At 33.7% G+C, this 18,673-nt stretch overlaps 3 long non-coding RNA genes across 3 annotated transcripts; 1 reads left to right on the top strand and 2 right to left on the bottom strand.

Moving 5' to 3' along the window:
• Positions 1 to 12,377: 12,377 nt before the first annotated feature.
• Positions 12,378 to 13,429, bottom strand: LOC142241068 (uncharacterized). The gene is made up of 3 exons (XR_012723474.1): positions 13,311 to 13,429; positions 12,919 to 13,245; positions 12,378 to 12,854 (listed from the first exon to the last, which is right to left on the bottom strand). It is a non-coding gene; the product is annotated as an uncharacterized LOC142241068 (long non-coding RNA).
• Positions 13,430 to 13,453: 24 nt separating this feature from the next.
• Positions 13,454 to 13,809, top strand: LOC142241075 (uncharacterized). Its single transcript, XR_012723478.1, has 2 exons — positions 13,454 to 13,558; positions 13,616 to 13,809. It is a non-coding gene; the product is annotated as an uncharacterized LOC142241075 (long non-coding RNA).
• Positions 13,810 to 15,248: 1,439 nt separating this feature from the next.
• On the bottom strand, positions 15,249 to 15,736 carry LOC142241081 (uncharacterized). Its single transcript, XR_012723479.1, has 2 exons — positions 15,500 to 15,736; positions 15,249 to 15,442 (listed from the first exon to the last, which is right to left on the bottom strand). It is a non-coding gene; the product is annotated as an uncharacterized LOC142241081 (long non-coding RNA).
• Positions 15,737 to 18,673: the final 2,937 nt, after the last annotated feature.

An 18,673-nucleotide genomic window follows, 5' to 3' on the forward strand; every position in this document is an offset into this window, starting at 1 on the left:
TAACATTTTGACAACATTTTCTATAGAAATAAAACTTTGACAAAATTCTCTATAGAAATACAATTTTGACAAAATTTTTTATAGAAATTAAATTTTGACAAAATTTTCTATAGTAATAAAATGTTGACAAAATTTTCTATAGAAAAAAAGTTTTGGTAGATTTTCTTTTAAATAATTTAAAATTAAACAAAGACCATTAAAAGATTGATAATTTCTCACTTATTCAGGTTTTCACATGATTCGAATAAACACACTGAAAAAAATATTGTATTGAGGCCAAAGATTTTTTGCTCTTAAAATGAGAGTGCGCGTAATACTTAGAGACGAATTTCGCTAATATAACGAATGGATAAACATTTACATCAATTTTCATGAAGCTCCGTTAGTGCTACGTTAGCTAACGAACTTTTAAACCGCACTATGAACATATCTGTCATCTTGCCTATATATTCCAGATGTCAGTTCGGAACTTAACTGCTGACAATTTTTCAGTTAACGTTAACCGAAGAGAAGATATTTGCAATTTACTTTCTGTTAACTGGCAGTTAAAGCCTAACGGAGCTATATGAAAATGGCCGTTAATGAAATTGTTTTGACCTTACATTTAAGTGATTCGACTTCAAAATGGGTATCTTTACAAGAAAGAAAATGTTGTTGGACTATGGACAACTTGGCTTTAATAATTCTAAAAATTTCTTTAAAATTAATGAGGTCATATAAGTGTTATTCCGGCATTAAGGTGAGTACTATGTTCGGTTTTTTCACCAAAACACTGAATTAAAAGTACAAATATATTTATGAAGACGATTATATTTTGATCGATTCTTGCCAAATAATGGATGGAAAAGATTCAAGGAATTGATAGTAAATAATTTTATATTTCTAAACTAATTAATTAAAAAAAGTAACCGTGAAGACAAGCTGGTTTTCAGCTTGAAAACTGAACATAGTATTCAGCTTTAAACCGAAATTATGATGAAAATACAAATATTCAAACTAAGACTTTCAACCAATGTTGCTGCTTATTAAGACCGTTTTAAATATTTCAAGGAATAAAATTATTTAAAAATAAACATTTACAACTACTGTTGTTTTCTTTTCTGAAAAAGTGCTTTGCCTTTATTTTGTCTGAACAGAATGCGCATTTTTTAATTTTGCCAGCAACCTAGAATAATGCTATAATTGCATCGGGTAGAAAAGAATTCAAAGGAACAAACAGGGCAATCGCAGCACTCTCGTTTGTCGGCAGTGCTGAAAATGCCTGCATTTTGCATTTTCGCACTTTTTTTAGAAATTAACCTAAAAGTACATTTTCCGGGCAAAATGCAAAAGAAGTGCGCATTTTTTACAAGAAAAGTAAAAACCATGATATTAAGTGTCTCATACATTTAAAAATCTTTAAAGTTTTTGTAACTTTTAACTATAAATGTTAATAGTTGATACCATAGCCATGCTGTTTGATTACTTCATTTGATACGGCGATCGTGATCGCGCTGAATAATCCATGCAGACGGATTTCTCGGGATTGTTATGGTAATATTATATGAGGCAAATGTTTTTGAAGACTCGGGGCAATAACCAGAAAATGACCCCCAGACCATAATATTGTCCCCACCAAGATTGATGAAACTTTTTGGATGAATTTGATTAAAATTGCGACCTCGCCTTTGATTACAAATTTTGTTCACAGACATTGCTAGATCGACTCAGAGGCCGGATCGTCTCCTTAGAATATTACACATTCCACGAGAGTAATGCGCTTTACAAACTATCAGTTATTCCGGACGACAGTGCTCGTGTCGAACATATCCCATATATTGTGCACATTATAAGTTAAGTCCGAAGGCATAATCGATACTGCTGCGTGTTTATGGGATCGATAACACATTTACCGATTATTTAGTCATCGCCGACAAGTCCTATCGATCCGACACACTGTAAGATTCTTTACAAACACCGACATTCCGTCCGGAATAACTGATGGTCTGTAAAGCGCATAAAGGTGAGTACTAAGTTCGAATTTAGCCGCTAAATTGAAGACTAAATCAGCAAAAAAAAGCATAAAATTATACATAGAATAGCCCAAAGCAAATTTTCACAAAGTTTGTATTCCTTAAAATGGATTATTAAAGGAAAGTAATCGTGAAAAACGACGAATTTAGCGGCTCAACTTGAACTTAATACCCACCTTAACGCAAAATCCAAACAAATTCTTTTTTGTATTTGAAATTCACTTGAGATGTGTTCCTTTCCGAGTATTATTTTAGTTGCCAACTCATATTTTTACAACTACAAAATTCGCATATCATGGTGACTCTGGTGCGACTTGCACTGATAGATGTTCTGGATAGAACACCAGTGCAACGATTGCCATACAAAAGTTGTAATAAGTGCAAAAAGAAAACAGCCCTATAGTTGTAAAAGAATCATTGTGGTCAAGTATAACACGATTGTTTAGATGTTTATTAAACATTTATAAATTCTCATAAATATAAAATTTATACGACTATCATATCACATTTAACATATTTTTTATGCATTAATAAAAGATTGATGTTGAGTTACAAGTTGCAAGTTAAGGCCGGTACTCTGTTCGGTTTTCGCGTTGAAACTCCATACAAAACCAAAAAATGCGAAAAATTAGCGAAATTTTTTCCATTTGTGATACTTTGTTTTTTCGTGTTGAAAAACTGACGTTTATAGCACGGCGCCATTTGCAATGTGAATTAAGAAATAATTTATTTATTAAAAACTATTTGTGCGGGTTTATAAATCAAACACGGACCATATTTTTGTTCCGAAACTATACAAAGGATCAAAGGAATAGCAGATCAATTGCCCAAGGAAAAATAAAATTTTATTTTGTAAAAACAAGCAACAACCACCAACTTAATCCAATATCGCTCCCTGTAAAATAGCGCTCCAAGCTACCTAAAAAAACGCCGCTTTTTATGTGCGAAATAATGGTTTCCATAAATATTTTTCGCAAGAATGAACATAGTACCGGCCTTTACATGTTGTCTATCAGCCAGTGCTTTTGTTCCCAATGGAGGTAGCGTGTCTGGAAAAATATTTGAAAAACTATCACTTTATTCCATTTGGAAAGTCAAAAGTTGTTCACCAATATACCTTTCACAATTTTAAGTGAAATAAGTATGTTTTCAGCACTTCATTATAATTTTTATTTAAATAAATTATAAGAAGCTAGTTGTGCTTGGTGTTTCACAGAATATAAAGTGGCTCTTGTAACAATAGTGATGGCAAAATACTTTCATGCGAATAGTAATGGCAAAATACTATCACAGTTGGCGATTGTTGCAGTGTCACTTACGAGTCTGTGGTAGCGATGAGAATGAAATGGAACTTTGAAATGCTGGCAGGGAAATTAAAACTTAAGATTAAAACTGTTTTCTTTTAGCACTGGATACCCTAAGCCGTGAAGGACTAAAAGAAAACAGAGTGCTCGTTTAAGGCCGGTACTCTGTTCGGTTTTCACGTTGAAACTCCATACAAAACCCAAAAATGCGAAAAACTAGCGAAATTTTTTCCATTTGCAATACTTTGTTTTTTTTCGAGTTGAAAAACTGACGTAAATCGATCAGTCAGTATTTTCATAACATGGCGCCATTTGCAATGTGAATTAAGAAATAATTTATTTATTAAACTGATTTTTGTGAATTTATAATGCAGAAGTGTATCGGAGTATTATTTAAAAATGTAATCTGATAGATTGATAAAACAAAGTATAACATGGAGTTGTATTTCCGTATCTAGCCGCTCGCTACTATATTGTAGAACATAAATAATGTATAAAACATGACATTTAAAAACAAATGTTAACAAAACAAAAGCTTTATTTGGTGAATTATATTTTACAATGGTTTCATTTGTACTGGGTATCGGGATAATAAACACAAAACAAAATGTTAACAAAAGGAGCACAGCAATTGATGTTGCAAAACAAGCATTAGCACTTCAACCGACATGTATTGTACCGAGAATGAATGGAATCACAAGAATTAATTGCTATGTTCCAAAAAATAAAATGCAGCATTGTAAAATTAGATTTTTAAATCCAAAGTTAAGGTGGATATTAAGTTCGAGTTTAGCCGCTAAAATCGTCGTTTTCTCACTAAAGTGAAAACTAAGTCAGTAAAAAAAGGCATAAAATTATACATATTTATTGCAGGTTTCATTATAACTTGATAGGGAATAGCCCAAAGCAAATTTTCACAAAGTTTGTATTCCATAAAATGGAATACAATCGTGAAAAAATTACGATTTTAGCGGCTAAACTCGAACTTAATACCCACCTTTAAGCTCAGATTACGTTCAGTTTTCAAGCTGAAAACCAGGTTGTTTTCACGGTTACTTTTTTAATTAATTAATTTAGAAATATAAAATTATTTGCAATCAATTTCTTGCATCTTTTCCATCCACTATTTGGCAAGACTTGATCAAAATATAATCTGTAGTATGGCCGTTGTCCGAATAAAACACAATACGCCTGCTTCGTTCTTCAAATATTTTCAAACTAAACTCATTTTTATTCATATGACAATTAAAGTTGATCCAAAGTCTAATCGAAAATAACTTAGCATGCTATGACAAATAAAAACTCAAAAACTACTTGAACAAATGTAACATTCCATGTTGTTAACACATACATACATAAATACAGAAAGTACAATATTGAAACTACTTAGACTAAAATATATTAATATAATAACAAGTATATATAGCATGGGTAACTGCTTGGGTATTAAAAGTATTATACATATATCTTCTTAATCCAAAGGATACCTTATTGCTACAACTCGGCCATTCTGACCGAGAGAACTCCTGGTCTCTCATCAACTACTTTTCCTACCATCAAACCAAGGACGTATGTTTGAAACTGCCCACACACCTTTATAGGGTGTCCGAGACTGCTGAAACCCATCCACATCCTCGAGCAAATAACGATCATTTCTTAATACCTTAGAGACTCGATAATGACCCCTAAATTTCGGTATTAACTTCTTCGAAACTCCTGTTGTGGTGTCAAAATTTTTCACCATTACGTAGTCACCAGTATTGAATACTCTTGGTTCTTTTCTATATTTGTTAACGTAACCCTCATTGTAACGCTGAAGTTTCTGCTCACGTTCTCTAGCATTATCTCTTATCCTCTTGTGGTCAACTTTGGGATCCGCATTATTTTAAAAAATTGCACCGGAGTTAAAATATTCAATTAATTTAGCCAACCTATCATCTTCCTTTCCTCTCTGTCTTAATCCAAATAACATTACACTTGGATACTCACCTACAGAACGATGTATTGTATTATTAAGAACGTATTCTACTTGTTCTACTACATTGTCCCAGTATGTGCCATTCTCGGCATCTACTAATTTCGCCAACATTGGGCCTATGGACCTATTCAATCTTTCGACTTGGCCGTTGGCTTGGGGAGAACCCGTAGCCACTGATATTTGTGAAACTTCATTCGACTCCAAAAAACTCTTGAACTCTTTCGATGTGAAACAGGATCCTCTATCACTAATCAAACATTTCGGACGGCTATACGATCTGAAATAGTCTCCTAGTGCCGCAATGGCCTCCTTAGATCCAGTTGCTTTAGCAGGGTAAAGTCTAACAAACTTCGTGCAAGCATCCACAATCACTAAAAGGTGTTTCATGAACCTACCATTATCAATAGGACCAATGTGATCGACATGGATAACTTCAAAAGGAGCATTGGGCTTCGGAATATTATGAAGAAACCCCTCCATTTTGCCCTGCTTGCATGAATATGAAATGCACCTTAAGCAGTTTTGAATATGCGCTGAAACTTTCGACCTAAGTTTGGGAAACCAATAACTCTTCATTATTAAATCCACCATTTTATCTATCCCAATGTGACCCATCTGATCATGATATTTAAATAAAACATGGCCTTCCATAGCTTCCGGTACATAAAATAATAATCTATCACCTGCATGTTTTCTATATAACACCCCGTTTCGCATCTCAAAATATGGGTCTTCATCTTCTTGCAATTTCTGTGTCATTTCCTTTATTTTTTTCATAGCGATTCTGGCAAATTATCAAATTTTCCTCAAAGGTATTGGACTCAATAACTATTATGCTGGTGCTTCTGCTCAATGCATCCACATGTTCCATTCTCTTTCCTGACCTATGTTCTAAAATATAGTCATAGTTCTGTAGCTCCAAAGCCCAACGAGCAATTCTTGGATTCAATTCCTTTTTATTCAGGGTCAAAGTTAGGGAATCGCAATCAGTAATAATCTTAAATCGTTTTCCCTGCAAATAAACCCTGAAACGTTGTACAGCGTATATTATGGCAAGTGTTTCAAGCTCGAAACTATGATATTTTGATTCTGTATCCGTTGTTCTTTTAGAGAAGTAAAATACTGGGTGAAGCTTTCCATCCTGTTTACGTTGTAATAAAACAGCCCCAAAACCTATCGAACTCGCATCACAATGGAGTTCCGTTTCATCTCTTGGATCGTACAAGGCCAACACAGGAGATTCCACTAACTTTCTTTTTAGCTCCTCGAATGCTTCTAACTCCATTTCTCCAAAAACAAACTTCTTGTCTTTCCTAGTCAAATCATGCAATGGCTTAGCAATTACAGAAAAATTTTTAACAAAACGTCTAAAATATGAACATAGTCCTAGAAATCTTTGTACGGAATGCGTATTCTCTGGAATTGGAAAGTCTCGTACAGCAGATAACCCGGAATCGTCAGCCCTAATACCACTCCCATCGATATTGTATCCTAAATATTTTACAGAAGTCTGCAAAAAATCACATTTATCGGTTCTTATGCGCTTTACAGACTATCAGTTATTCCGGACGACAGTGCTCGTGTCGAACATATCCCATATATTGTGCACATTATAAGTTAAGTCCGAAGGCATAATCGATACTGCTGCATGTTTATGGGATCGATAACACATTTACCGATTATTTAGTCATCGCCGACAAGTCGTATCGATCCGACACATTGTAAGATTCTTTACAAACACCGACATTCCGTCCGGAATAACTGATAGTCTGTAAAGCGCATTACTTCCAACTTATTTTCTACCAATCTTTCAAATACATCTTAAAACCAAGAAGTGTTCTTCCATGGTAGTCGTCGCTATCATTATATCGTCCATATATATAATCAATTTATCATCTCTTACCATATCCGCAAAAACCTTATTTACAAATCGTTGAAACACTGACGGGGCATTTTTTAAGCCAAACGGCATCCTCAAAAACTCGAATTGACCCAAAGGTGTCACAAAAGACGTGTATTTCACCGAATCCTGATTAACAAATACATGGAAAAATCCGTTTTTTAAGTCCAATTTAGTGAAAAATTTCTTCCCAGTAAGTCTGTCTAACAAGTCGTCAATTAAGGGTATGGGATAGTTATCCTTTGCCGTAACTTTGTTCAATGTACGATAATCTACACACATCCTTAATTCACCGGTTTTCTTTTTAACAAGCACAATTGGAGAAACATACTCGGAGTCACTAGGTCTTATATATCCTTTCGTTAAATACTCATCCAAAAGCTTTCTTAGTTCGTTCTTCTCAGAATAAGACAACCTCCTTGGCCTACAACAAAACGGTTTTGTATCATTTAAAGTTAACTTGATCTCTCCATACGTCTTTGGTTCTGATGGGCGTTCTGGGCGCAAGTAGACTTTATCATACAAATTCACTAGTTTTTGCCTGTTCTCAAAGCTTGTTGACTTACATATTTTGAGTTCGGACATATCACTTTCATCCAAATCTATTGACATAATTGCTTGCTCAAACTGATCCTCACGATCCTGCAATTTCTCTACATGAGCAAGCCGCAAATTACACTTCCCTAAAAAATCCCTTCCCAATACACACTACTAACAATTCTACAGAAACACATTTTTTATCAAATTTCATAAAACAATTGAATTTTCCGAAAACTCTCAATTGAGATCTATTTATTCCATAAAATTCAAATTCAGAATGCGAAAGAACATCAAAATCGATCCTGCCTACCATGCATGACTTCCTTACAAAGCTGACCGGACTCCCAGAATCAATTAGACACTCTAACGAAAATTTTGAAGTAAAATTAGAATTTAAAGATAAATCTATATACTTAACATACTCATTGTCTTCCATCTGCTTCTGCACATCTGACTGGGATTTCGGGCAAGTTGCTATTCTGTGTTCAAAGCTTCCACAAGCGTAACATGCACCAAAAGTTTTTTTAGGTTTCTTGCATTCCACCGCCATGTGACCAAATGAGCGACAATTGAAACACTGAAAATTGTTCACATTTTGCTTTTCAAAGGACCCATTGTCACTGAAAGATTTCATTCGTGATTGTTCAACTTTCGAAAGGGCTTGCAAAAGTTGTGATCTGTTTTTAAAGCTCTGCAGACTAGCTTGCATCTTAAGTTGTTTATCAGTAATGCCATATATTATGTTATCTATGAGCTCATCTTCGGCAATGTCTAAATGAGAAGCCAGCTCAATTTTGTCATTATAATAATCTACGAAAGATTCATTATATTTCCACATACGTGCCTCAAACTTTCGTCTCATTACGAGTTTTGACTCCTTCATAGAAAAAACTGCTTCCATTTCTTCTAACAATTCACTTACATTTTGGGCAGCGAAATTGGGTTTGGAGTGCAACCAAGCCTGCACTTTTCCTTTAAGTTTACTTAATAAAAGCGCTTTAGCAGTGACATCATTCACATCGTAAACTTTGACTATGCTAAGGAATTGATTTATCCATATTTCTGGGTACACTTTTCCATTATAATCAGGAACAATATCCTTAATAACGACAAAAGACGAATCTATTTTGCCACGGTTGCTGTCATCCATTTTTTGATCTAAACAATATTTTGTTTTCGGCATACTTTCAAAGCCATGACAGACATTTTTTCCCACCACTGCACTCTTCAGGAGCTCGTTCTCTCGGCGAAGCAATTCTTTTTCACGTTTTACAATATCCAGCTCCTTTTTTATCAAATTGTACTGCACCAATTTGTTTTTCTCATACAAAGCTTCGAAATTTTGAGTTACATTATTTTCTGGCATACCTTTTTCTTCTGATGCAACTATTTCATCATCGCTTTTTCTTGGAAAGTTAGATGTTGCTCCGATTTCAGCATTCTCACAATTTTGCCGCTTGCCTTCTTATCATCGTGAGCATCATCAATGTCATCTTCCACATTAACCAACATTTCAGGACATTCTCCTCGTTCTAGGGGATCAATCTCATTGAGTCTTATTACCAACGTATTTTTTGTACCCGATGATGATTTTCCAAGTCGTTGCAACCAAAACCGCAATTGAGGCACGGTATAATCTTTAGCACAAATATTCTCCATTATTGCAAAAACACAAAAAGCACTGGGAAAAAAAATTTGTGTCCCACTTCTGAAAATTGTAGTATGGCCGTTGTCCGAATAAAACACAATACGCCTGCTTCGTTCTTCAAATATTTTCAAACTAAACTCATTTTTATTCATATGACAATTAAAGTTGATCCAAAGTCTAATCGAAAATAACTTAGCATGCTATGACAAATAAAAACTCAACGACTACTTGAACAAATGTAACATTCCATGTTGTTAACACATACATACATAAATACAGAAAGTACAATATTGAAACTACTTAAACTAAAATAAATTAATATAATAACAAGTATATATAGCATGGGTAACTGCTTGGGTATTAAAAGTATTATACATATATCTTCTTAATCCAAAGGATACCTTATTGCTACAAATCATCTTCATAAATGTATTTGTACTTTTAATTTAGTGTTTTGGTGAAAAACCCGAACATAGTACTCACGTTTAAGGTGAGTACTAAGTTCTTATTTTTCACCAAAACACTAACTTAAAAGTACAAAAATATATATGAAGACGATTATTTTTTTATAAAGTCTTGTGAAATAATGAATTGAAAATATCTAAGGAATTGATTGTGAACCATTTTATATTTATAATTTCATTAATTTAAAAAAGTAACAGTGAAAACAAGCTGATTTTCAGCTTGAAAACTGAACATAGTACCCAGCTTTAAGGTGGGTATTAAGTTCGAATTTAGCCGCTAATTTTCACTAAAGTGAAAACTAGATCAGTAAAAAAAGTCATAAAATTATACATTTTTGTTGCAGATTTCATTATAACTTGATGGGGAATATCCCAAAGCACATTTTCACAAAGTTTGTATTCATTAAAATGGATTATTAAAGAAAAGTAATCGTGAAAAAATTACGATTTTAGCGGCTAAACTCGAACTTAATACCCACCTTTATTTGTAAAATAACTTCTGCTTCTTCTTTTTCAATTTAATTGTTATGTATTCGTGTGTGTGCCTATGTATATGTAGTCATTTCGTGACATTTTGCGATGTTGTCAATACATTTCGATGAAATAAACGCGAAAAAGTTCCAAAAGTTTTTTTTCCTTCAAAATATATTGTCAACACTATCATTTTTCAACGTGAAACATTGAGGGGAACTTTTTTCGCACCAATAAACAGAGTACCGGCCTTTATCCAAGACATCTCCAAAAATATGCAACACTGTCATCAGCTATTTAAAAACAATCACAGAAAGGAAGTGAAATTTTGCATTTTTAAAGTATGAAATGCTGTATCACTTTGAATTTCGTGTTTTTCGAAAAAAAAAAATAGTCACAATAAATTACTATTGTGAATCGAAGAAGCGTCATTTTATCAAAATACCATCTGGCAACATCGGGGCGACTTGCACTGATGAGATGTTCTTGATAGAACACCAGTGCAACGATGTTCTGGATAGCCCATACAAATGTTGCATCCACTGCTAAAAGAAAACAGCCCTATTGTTGCAAATATTTTTCAACCAAAATTTGTATAAATATATAAATTCTATGAATTTTATATAATTTATTAATTTTCGTCAAAATAAAATATATAATGACACACTACACTACATCCCTGGCAAAATTTTTGAATTTCACGGCACTACTGAATCCCCACCACGTCGAAAACAATCATATACGACATCCAAAACTCGTCGGAAAAGCGCCGTCACTATTGAGAAGTTGTACCACGCCAACTTACTACAAAAAGTTTCTCATCAGTGCAATTATTAGGTGCCTTTTTAGATTAATTTTAAAATAATAGCCCCTTCAAACTATCAGAAAAAGTGCACTTTAAGGTAGTTGTATTAAAACAGTTCAATAGGAAGCAGATAGATTAATTCAATTGATGTACAGTTTCTTGTTCATCTAGATTTCGGCAAGACTCTACAGGAATATGTCTGTTTTAATTTATAATTTCGATTATTTCAGGAAAAGTAATCGCGAAAATAAAGTGATTTTCAACTCGAAAACCGAAGATAGTACCCACCTTAAACATGAACTTAATGCCCACCTTTAAGGCCGGTATGCACCTCTAGCGAAATTTTCGGTAGCAAAAATTTATTTAAGTCTACAACAAAACAGGGCTGTGTACACAAATTGTAAACCAGCTAATCGCTTTTAAAAATTGTTAATATATGTTCCAAATATTCCTCAAATAAATTATTTATTATTTACAGACCTTTTAAAACTTTTACGCACACAATGATTGTAATAAATTAAATGTTTGCTGCCAAAATATGCTTTTGACAACCCTGTTATTTTCATTAGAGGTGCCTACCAGCTTACGAAATTGAAGGCTACCGAAAATTTTGTTAGCATAAATAGCAATGCATTTCTTATGGGAATGAAATTTTTCGCTAGAGGTGCATACCGGCCTTAAGGCCTTACAATCATTGGATGCGTAAAAATTTTAAAAGGTCTGTAAATAATAAACAATTTATTTGAGGACTATTTGGAACATATATTAACAATTTTTAAAAGCTATTAGCTGGTTTAAAATTTGTGTACACAGCCCTGTTTTTTGTTGTAGACTTAAATAAATTTTTGCTACTGAAAATTTCGCTAGAGGTGCATACCGGCCTTTAACAGAAAAGCTGTTGCATTTGACGCTCATCCTGTGTTTATTCCCAATAAACACAAACGTTTGAAAAATACTAAAATTCAATAATTTTTCAAACATTTTTTCAAAGGATTAGGGTAATATTCAAGTTGAGAAATTGTTGAGAAAATCGCGTTCTCAACAAAAAACAGACATTACCCTCAACAGTAAAATTCAACACAATAGCAATAATTTCTCAATTGTAATCCTCAAATTGAAATGTATCGCTACTCAATAATTTCTCAAACAGTTTTCAATGTGAGAAAAATAAAAAATTAGCATTGTTGCGAATACTTTCAAACCACAATTTGTATGAAAGTCAATCCTAGTTCTAACTGAAAGTCAATACTAAATATCTAGGGATTTTGTAAATTTTATTATTTTTTTTCGTTAACAAATATAATAATCTTAAAAATAACATTAATAATATATAAAAATAATAATATAATACCAATCAAAATGTAATTATCTTATTAAACGTATTAATGAATAAAACTATGAATATTATACAATACAATACAATGTTGGTGTCAAATAACTATTTTTTAATATGCTGGCAATTTGAAATAATTACTATCGGGGAACTTGCTGGCTTGTGTGTTAGAATAGATTCCAGCAAGAGGAAATCACAAAATATCAAACTGATGACGGGATGTAAATTGATGTAAAATGCATATTTTCATCCAGAAGTTCTTGATATAGGAATTGTTGCACTTTGTTTTAATTGGTTGCACTTTGTAAGTTTTCTGAAAACTTTTCTTTGTTGTTTCCTTCATCGGTTTTTCATCGGCCAACATCTTCCAAGAATATACCATCCAATGATTTTAGTTTTCTGCAAAACAATCGAGTTTTGTGATTTCCATTATGTTTTCATTTCACTTTTTATTTTGACTTACCAATTTGTATTTCTTCCAACTGACCACGTACTTCGTGATTTCCTCAAGAACGTTGGTGTTACAAAATTGTTGTTATTAAAATACTGGCAATTTTCAGGAACTTGATGACCAGATAATTGGAATAAATTTCCAGCAATTTCAATTCACAAAATAACAAATTAAACCGATGTTGCGATGTAAATTAAACTGTCGATGTGATGCGAATTATCATCCAGTAGTTGTTGATATGGAAAAGCATAAATACCAAGTTTTTTTGGTTGTACTTTGATTTTTGGAAACTTTCTCTCGATAAGTGTCCAAGAATCAGCATCCAAATATTTTAGTTGTCTGCAAAGAGATTTGAGTTTAGTGACTTCCTTAAAGTTTTCATTTCGTGTTTTAGTTTTACTTACCAATTATTACCCTGCCAGCATTTCAAAGTTCCATTTCAACCTCATCGTTACCACAGACTCGTAAATGTCACTTCAACCATCATGAAAAGGTACATCAAAAAGTACATGCAAGTAATTTGCCATCCCTACTGTTAAAAAAGCCATTTTTTTTGTGAAACGCCAAGCGCAACCAGCTTGTTATATTTTAATTAAATAAAAACGAAAATAAAGTTCTGAAAACATAGATTATACGCTTAAAATCGTGAAAGGTATATTGGTGAACAATTTGGTGATTTTCCAAATGGAATAAAGTGATTGTTTTTCAGATATTTTACAGACACGCTGCCTCCATGGAATAAAAACACTGGTTGATAGACGCAGCAACATGTAACTCGCTACTTGTAACTCAACATCATCATTAATGCCAAAAATTATGTTAAATGTAATGTGATAGTGGTATAAATGTTATATTTTTAAGAATTTGTAAATGTTTAATCAAATTAATAAATATCTAAACAAACGTGTTTTACTCGACCACAATGATTCTTTTACAACTATCTTAAAATGCACTTTTTCTGATTGTTTGGAGGGTCCCTTATTGGCGTCGTTCTAAATTGATCTATAAAGGCACCTAATAATTGCACTCATGCGAAACATTTTTGTAGTAACTTGGCGTGGTACAACTTCTCAATAGTGACGGCGCTTTTCCGACGAGTTTTTGATGTCGTATATGATTGTTTTCGACGTAGTGGGGATTCTCAAAAGAGTCCCCAAATTCAAAAAATGTTGGCAGGGTATGTTCCAAATATTCCTCAAATAAATTATTTATTATTTACAGACCTTTTAAAACTTTTACGCACACAATGATTGTAATAAATTAAATTTTTGCTGCCAAAATATGCTTTTGACAACCCTGTTATTTTCATTAGAGGTGCGACCAGCTTACGAAATTGAACGCTACCGAAAATTTCGTTAGCATAAATAGCAATGCATTTCTTATGGGAATGAAATTTTTCGCTAGAGGTGCATACCGGCCTTTAATGAAAAAAGTTATGTTAAATGTGACGAGATAAACGGAAAAATGTTTTATTTTTAATGTTTAACCAAATTAATAAACATCTACAAAACCGTGTTTTACTTGACCACAATGATTCTTCTACAATTACCTTAAAATTCACTTTTTCTGATAGTTTGCAGGGGTTCTTATTGGCGTCCTTCGAAATTGATCTAAATAGGCACCTAATAATTACACTGATAAGAAATTTTTTCGTAGTAACTTGGTGCTTTGCCTTCATTTTGTCTGTACAGAATGCGCATTTTTAAAATGTTACCAGCAACCTAAAAAAATGCTATCATTTCAGCGGGCAGAAAAGAATTCAAAGAAGGAAACAGGGCAATCGCAGCACTCTCGTTTGTTGGCAGTGCTGAAAATGCCCGTAATTTGCCTCTATGCGTGGCGCTATTTTCACAACAGAATTCGAAGGCTTTTCGCACTTTTGCCTGTTTTTTTAGAAAAGAACCTAAAGAGTACATTTTCCGGGCAAAATGCAAAAAAAGTGTGCATTTTTTACAAGAAAAGAAAACGCCATAAGTCTACAACAAAACAGGGCTGTGTACACAAATTGTAAACCAGCTAATCGCTTTTAAAAATTGTTAATATATGTTCCAAATATTCCTCAAATAACCCTGCCAACATTTTTTGAATTTGGGGACTCTTTTGAGAATCCCCACTACGTCGAAAACAATCATATACGACATCAAAAACTCGTCGGAAAAGCGCCGTCACTATTGAGAAGTTGTACCACGCCAAGTTACTACAAAAATGTTTCGCATGAGTGCAATTATTAGGTGCCTTTATAGATCAATTTAGAACGACGCCAATAAGGGACCCCCCAAACAATCAGAAAAAGTGCATTTTAAGATAGTTGTAAAAGAATCATTGTGGTCGAGTAAAACACGTTTGTTTAGATATTTTTTAATTTGATTAAACATTTACAAATTCTTAAAAATATAACATTTATACCACTATCACATTACATTTAACATAATTTTTGGCATTAATGATGATGTTGAGTTACAAGTAGCGAGTTACATGTTGCTGCGTCTATCAACCAGTGTTTTTATTCCATGGAGGCAGCGTGTCTGTAAAATATCTGAAAAACAATCACTTTATTCCATTTGGAAAATCACCAAATTGTTCACCAATATACCTTTCACAATTTTAAGCGTATAATCTATGTTTTCAGAACTTTATTTTCGGTTTTATTTAATTAAAATATAACAAGCTGGTTGCGCTTGGCGTTTCACAAAAAAATGGCTTTTTTTAACAGTAGGGATGGCAAATTACTTGCATGTACTTTTTGATGTACCTTTTCATGATGGTTGAAGTGACATTTACGAGTCTGTGGTAACGATGAGGTTGAAATGGAACTTTGAAATGCTGGCAGGGAAATTATTTATTATTTACAGACCTTTTAAAACTTTTACGCACACAATGATTGTAATAAATTAAATTTTTGCTGCCAAAATATGCTTTTGACAACCCTGTTATTTTCATTAGAGGTGCGACCAGCTTACGAAATTGAACGCTACCGAAAATTTCGTTAGCATAAATAGCAATGCATTTCTTATGGGAATGAAATTTTTCGCTAGAGGTGCATACCGGCCTTTAATGAAAAAAGTTATGTTAAATGTGATGAGATAAACGGAAAAATGTTTTATTTATAAATGTTTAATCAAATTAATAAACATCTACAAAACCGTGTTTTACTTGACCACAATGATTCTTCTACAATTACCTTAAAATTCACTTTTTCTGATAGTTTGCAGGGGTTCTTATTGGCGTCCTTCGAAATTGATCTAAATAGGCACCTAATAATTACACTGATAAGAAATTTTTTCGTAGTAACTTGGCGTGGTACAACTTCTCAATAGTGACGGCGCTTTTCCGACGATTTTTGATGTCGTATATGATTGTTTTCGACGTAGTGGGGATTCTCAGAAGCGCCCCCAAATTCAAAAAATGTTGGCAGGGTATATGGGATATGTTCGACACGAGCACTGTAGTCCAGAATAACTGGTATTCTGTAAAGCGCATGATAGATGCTGCAATACGTAACTTGCTACGTGTAAAACAACATCGTTCTTTTGTTAAAGGCCGGTATGCACCTCTAGCGAAATTTTCGGTAGCAAAAATTTATTTAAGTGTGTAAATATAACCATAGCGATAGGCGGTAGGCGAACACTTATTTACGTGTATTTCTTATGGGAAGCCCAAAATCCGCGACGGAATACCGTGACGGCTAGCGGAGTGTCGCTAAATTAAAACTTATTCTAACTCCTTGACGAAAACTGGTATAGTGTTGCATCGCTTATCAATTTTTTTAACTCACCACTAGGAATTGCTGTTGCCTGGACACGTGTAGATTGTTTTTTCTTGAAATAACTCAACAAATAACAAGCCATTGTATGTTTTTATTCAACTTCATTGTTTAATATTGTCAAAGCATGCTGTATTGACAACAAAAACGCTAGGAAACGTGAAAAAGGGAATTATTCGCCGTCAAGCTTATTGTATTTGCCGTTGCGGCAAAAATGTTTCGCCTACCGCCTATCGCTATGGTTATATTTACACACTAATGGTGTTTTCTTTTCTGAAAAAAGTGCTTTGCCTTCATTTTGTCTGTACAGAATGCGCATTTTTAAAATGTTACCAGCAACCTAAAAAAATGCTATCATTTCAGCGGGCAGAAAAGAATTCAAAGAAGGAAACAGGGCAATGGCAGCACTCTCGTTTGTTGGCAGTGCTGAAAATGCCCGTAATTTGCCTCTATGCGTGGCTGAAACTTTCGACCTAAGTTTGGGAAACCAGTAACTCTTCATTATTAAATCCACCATCTTATCTATCCCAATGTGACCCATCTGATCATGATATTTAAATAAAACATGGCCTTCCATAGCTTCCGGTACATAAAATAATAATCTATCACCTGCATGTTTTCTATATAACACCCCGTTTCGCATCTCAAAATATGAGTCTTCATCTTCTTGCAATTTCTGTGTCATTTCCTTTATTTTTTCATAGCGATTCTGGCAAATTATCAAATTTTCCTCAAAGGTATTGGACTCAATAACTATTATGCTGGTGCTTCTGCTCAATGCATCCACATGTTCCATTCTCTTTCCTGACCTATGTTCTAAAATATAGTCATAGTTCTGTAGCTCCAAAGCCCAACGAGCAATTCTTGGATTCAATTCCTTTTTATTCAGGGTCAAAGTTAGGGAATCGCAATCATTAATAATCTTAAATCGTTTTCCCTGCAAATAAACCCTGAAACGTTGTAGAGCGTATATTATGGCAAGTGTTTCAAGCTCGAAACTATGATATTTTGATTCTGTATCCGTTGTTCTTTTAGAGAAGTAAAATACTGGGTGAAGCTTTCCATCCTGTTTACGTTGTAATAAAACAGCCCCAAAACCTATCGAACTCGCATCACAATGGAGTTCCGTTTCATCTCTTGGATCGTACAAGGCCAACACAGGAGATTCCACTAACTTTCTTTTTAGCTCCTCGAATGCTTCTAACTCCATTTCTCCAAAAACAAACTTCTTGTCTTTCCTAGTCAAATCATGCAATGGCTTAGCAATTACAGAAAAATTTTTAACAAAACGTCTAAAATATGAACATAGTCCTAGAAATCTTTGTACGGAATGCGTATTCTCTGGAATTGGAAAGTCTCGTACAGCAGATAACCCGGAATCGTCAGCCCTAATACCACTCCCATCGATATTGTATCCTAAATATTTTACAGAAGTCTGCAAAAAATCACATTTATCGGTTCTTACTTCCAACTTATTTTCTACCAATCTTTCAAATACATCTTAAAACCAAGAAGTGTTCTTCCATGGTAGTCGCTATCATTATATCGTCCATATATATAATCAATTTATCATCTCTTACCATATCCGCAAAAACCTTATTTACAAATCGTTGAAACTCTGACGGGGCATTTTTTAAGCCAAACGGCATCCTCAAAAACTCGAATTGACCCAAAGGTGTCACAAAAGACGTGTATTTCACCGAATCCTGATTAACAAATACATGGAAAAATCCGTTTTTTAAGTCCAATTTAGTGAAAAACTTCTTCCCAGTAAGTCTGTCTAACAAGTCGTCAATTAAGGGTATGGGATAGTTATCCTTTGCCGTAACTTTGTTCAATGTACGATAATCTACACACATCCTTAATTCACCGGTTTTCTTTTTAACTAGCACAATTGGAGAAACATACTCGGAGTCACTAGGTCTTATATATCCTTTCGTTAAATACTCATCCAAAAGCTTTCTTAGTTCGTTCTTCTCAGAATAAGACAACCTCCTTGGCCTA

Source organism: Haematobia irritans, chromosome 1 (genome assembly GCF_050003625.1).
Source record: "Haematobia irritans isolate KBUSLIRL chromosome 1, ASM5000362v1, whole genome shotgun sequence".
Lineage (NCBI taxonomy): Eukaryota > Metazoa > Arthropoda > Insecta > Diptera > Muscidae > Haematobia > Haematobia irritans.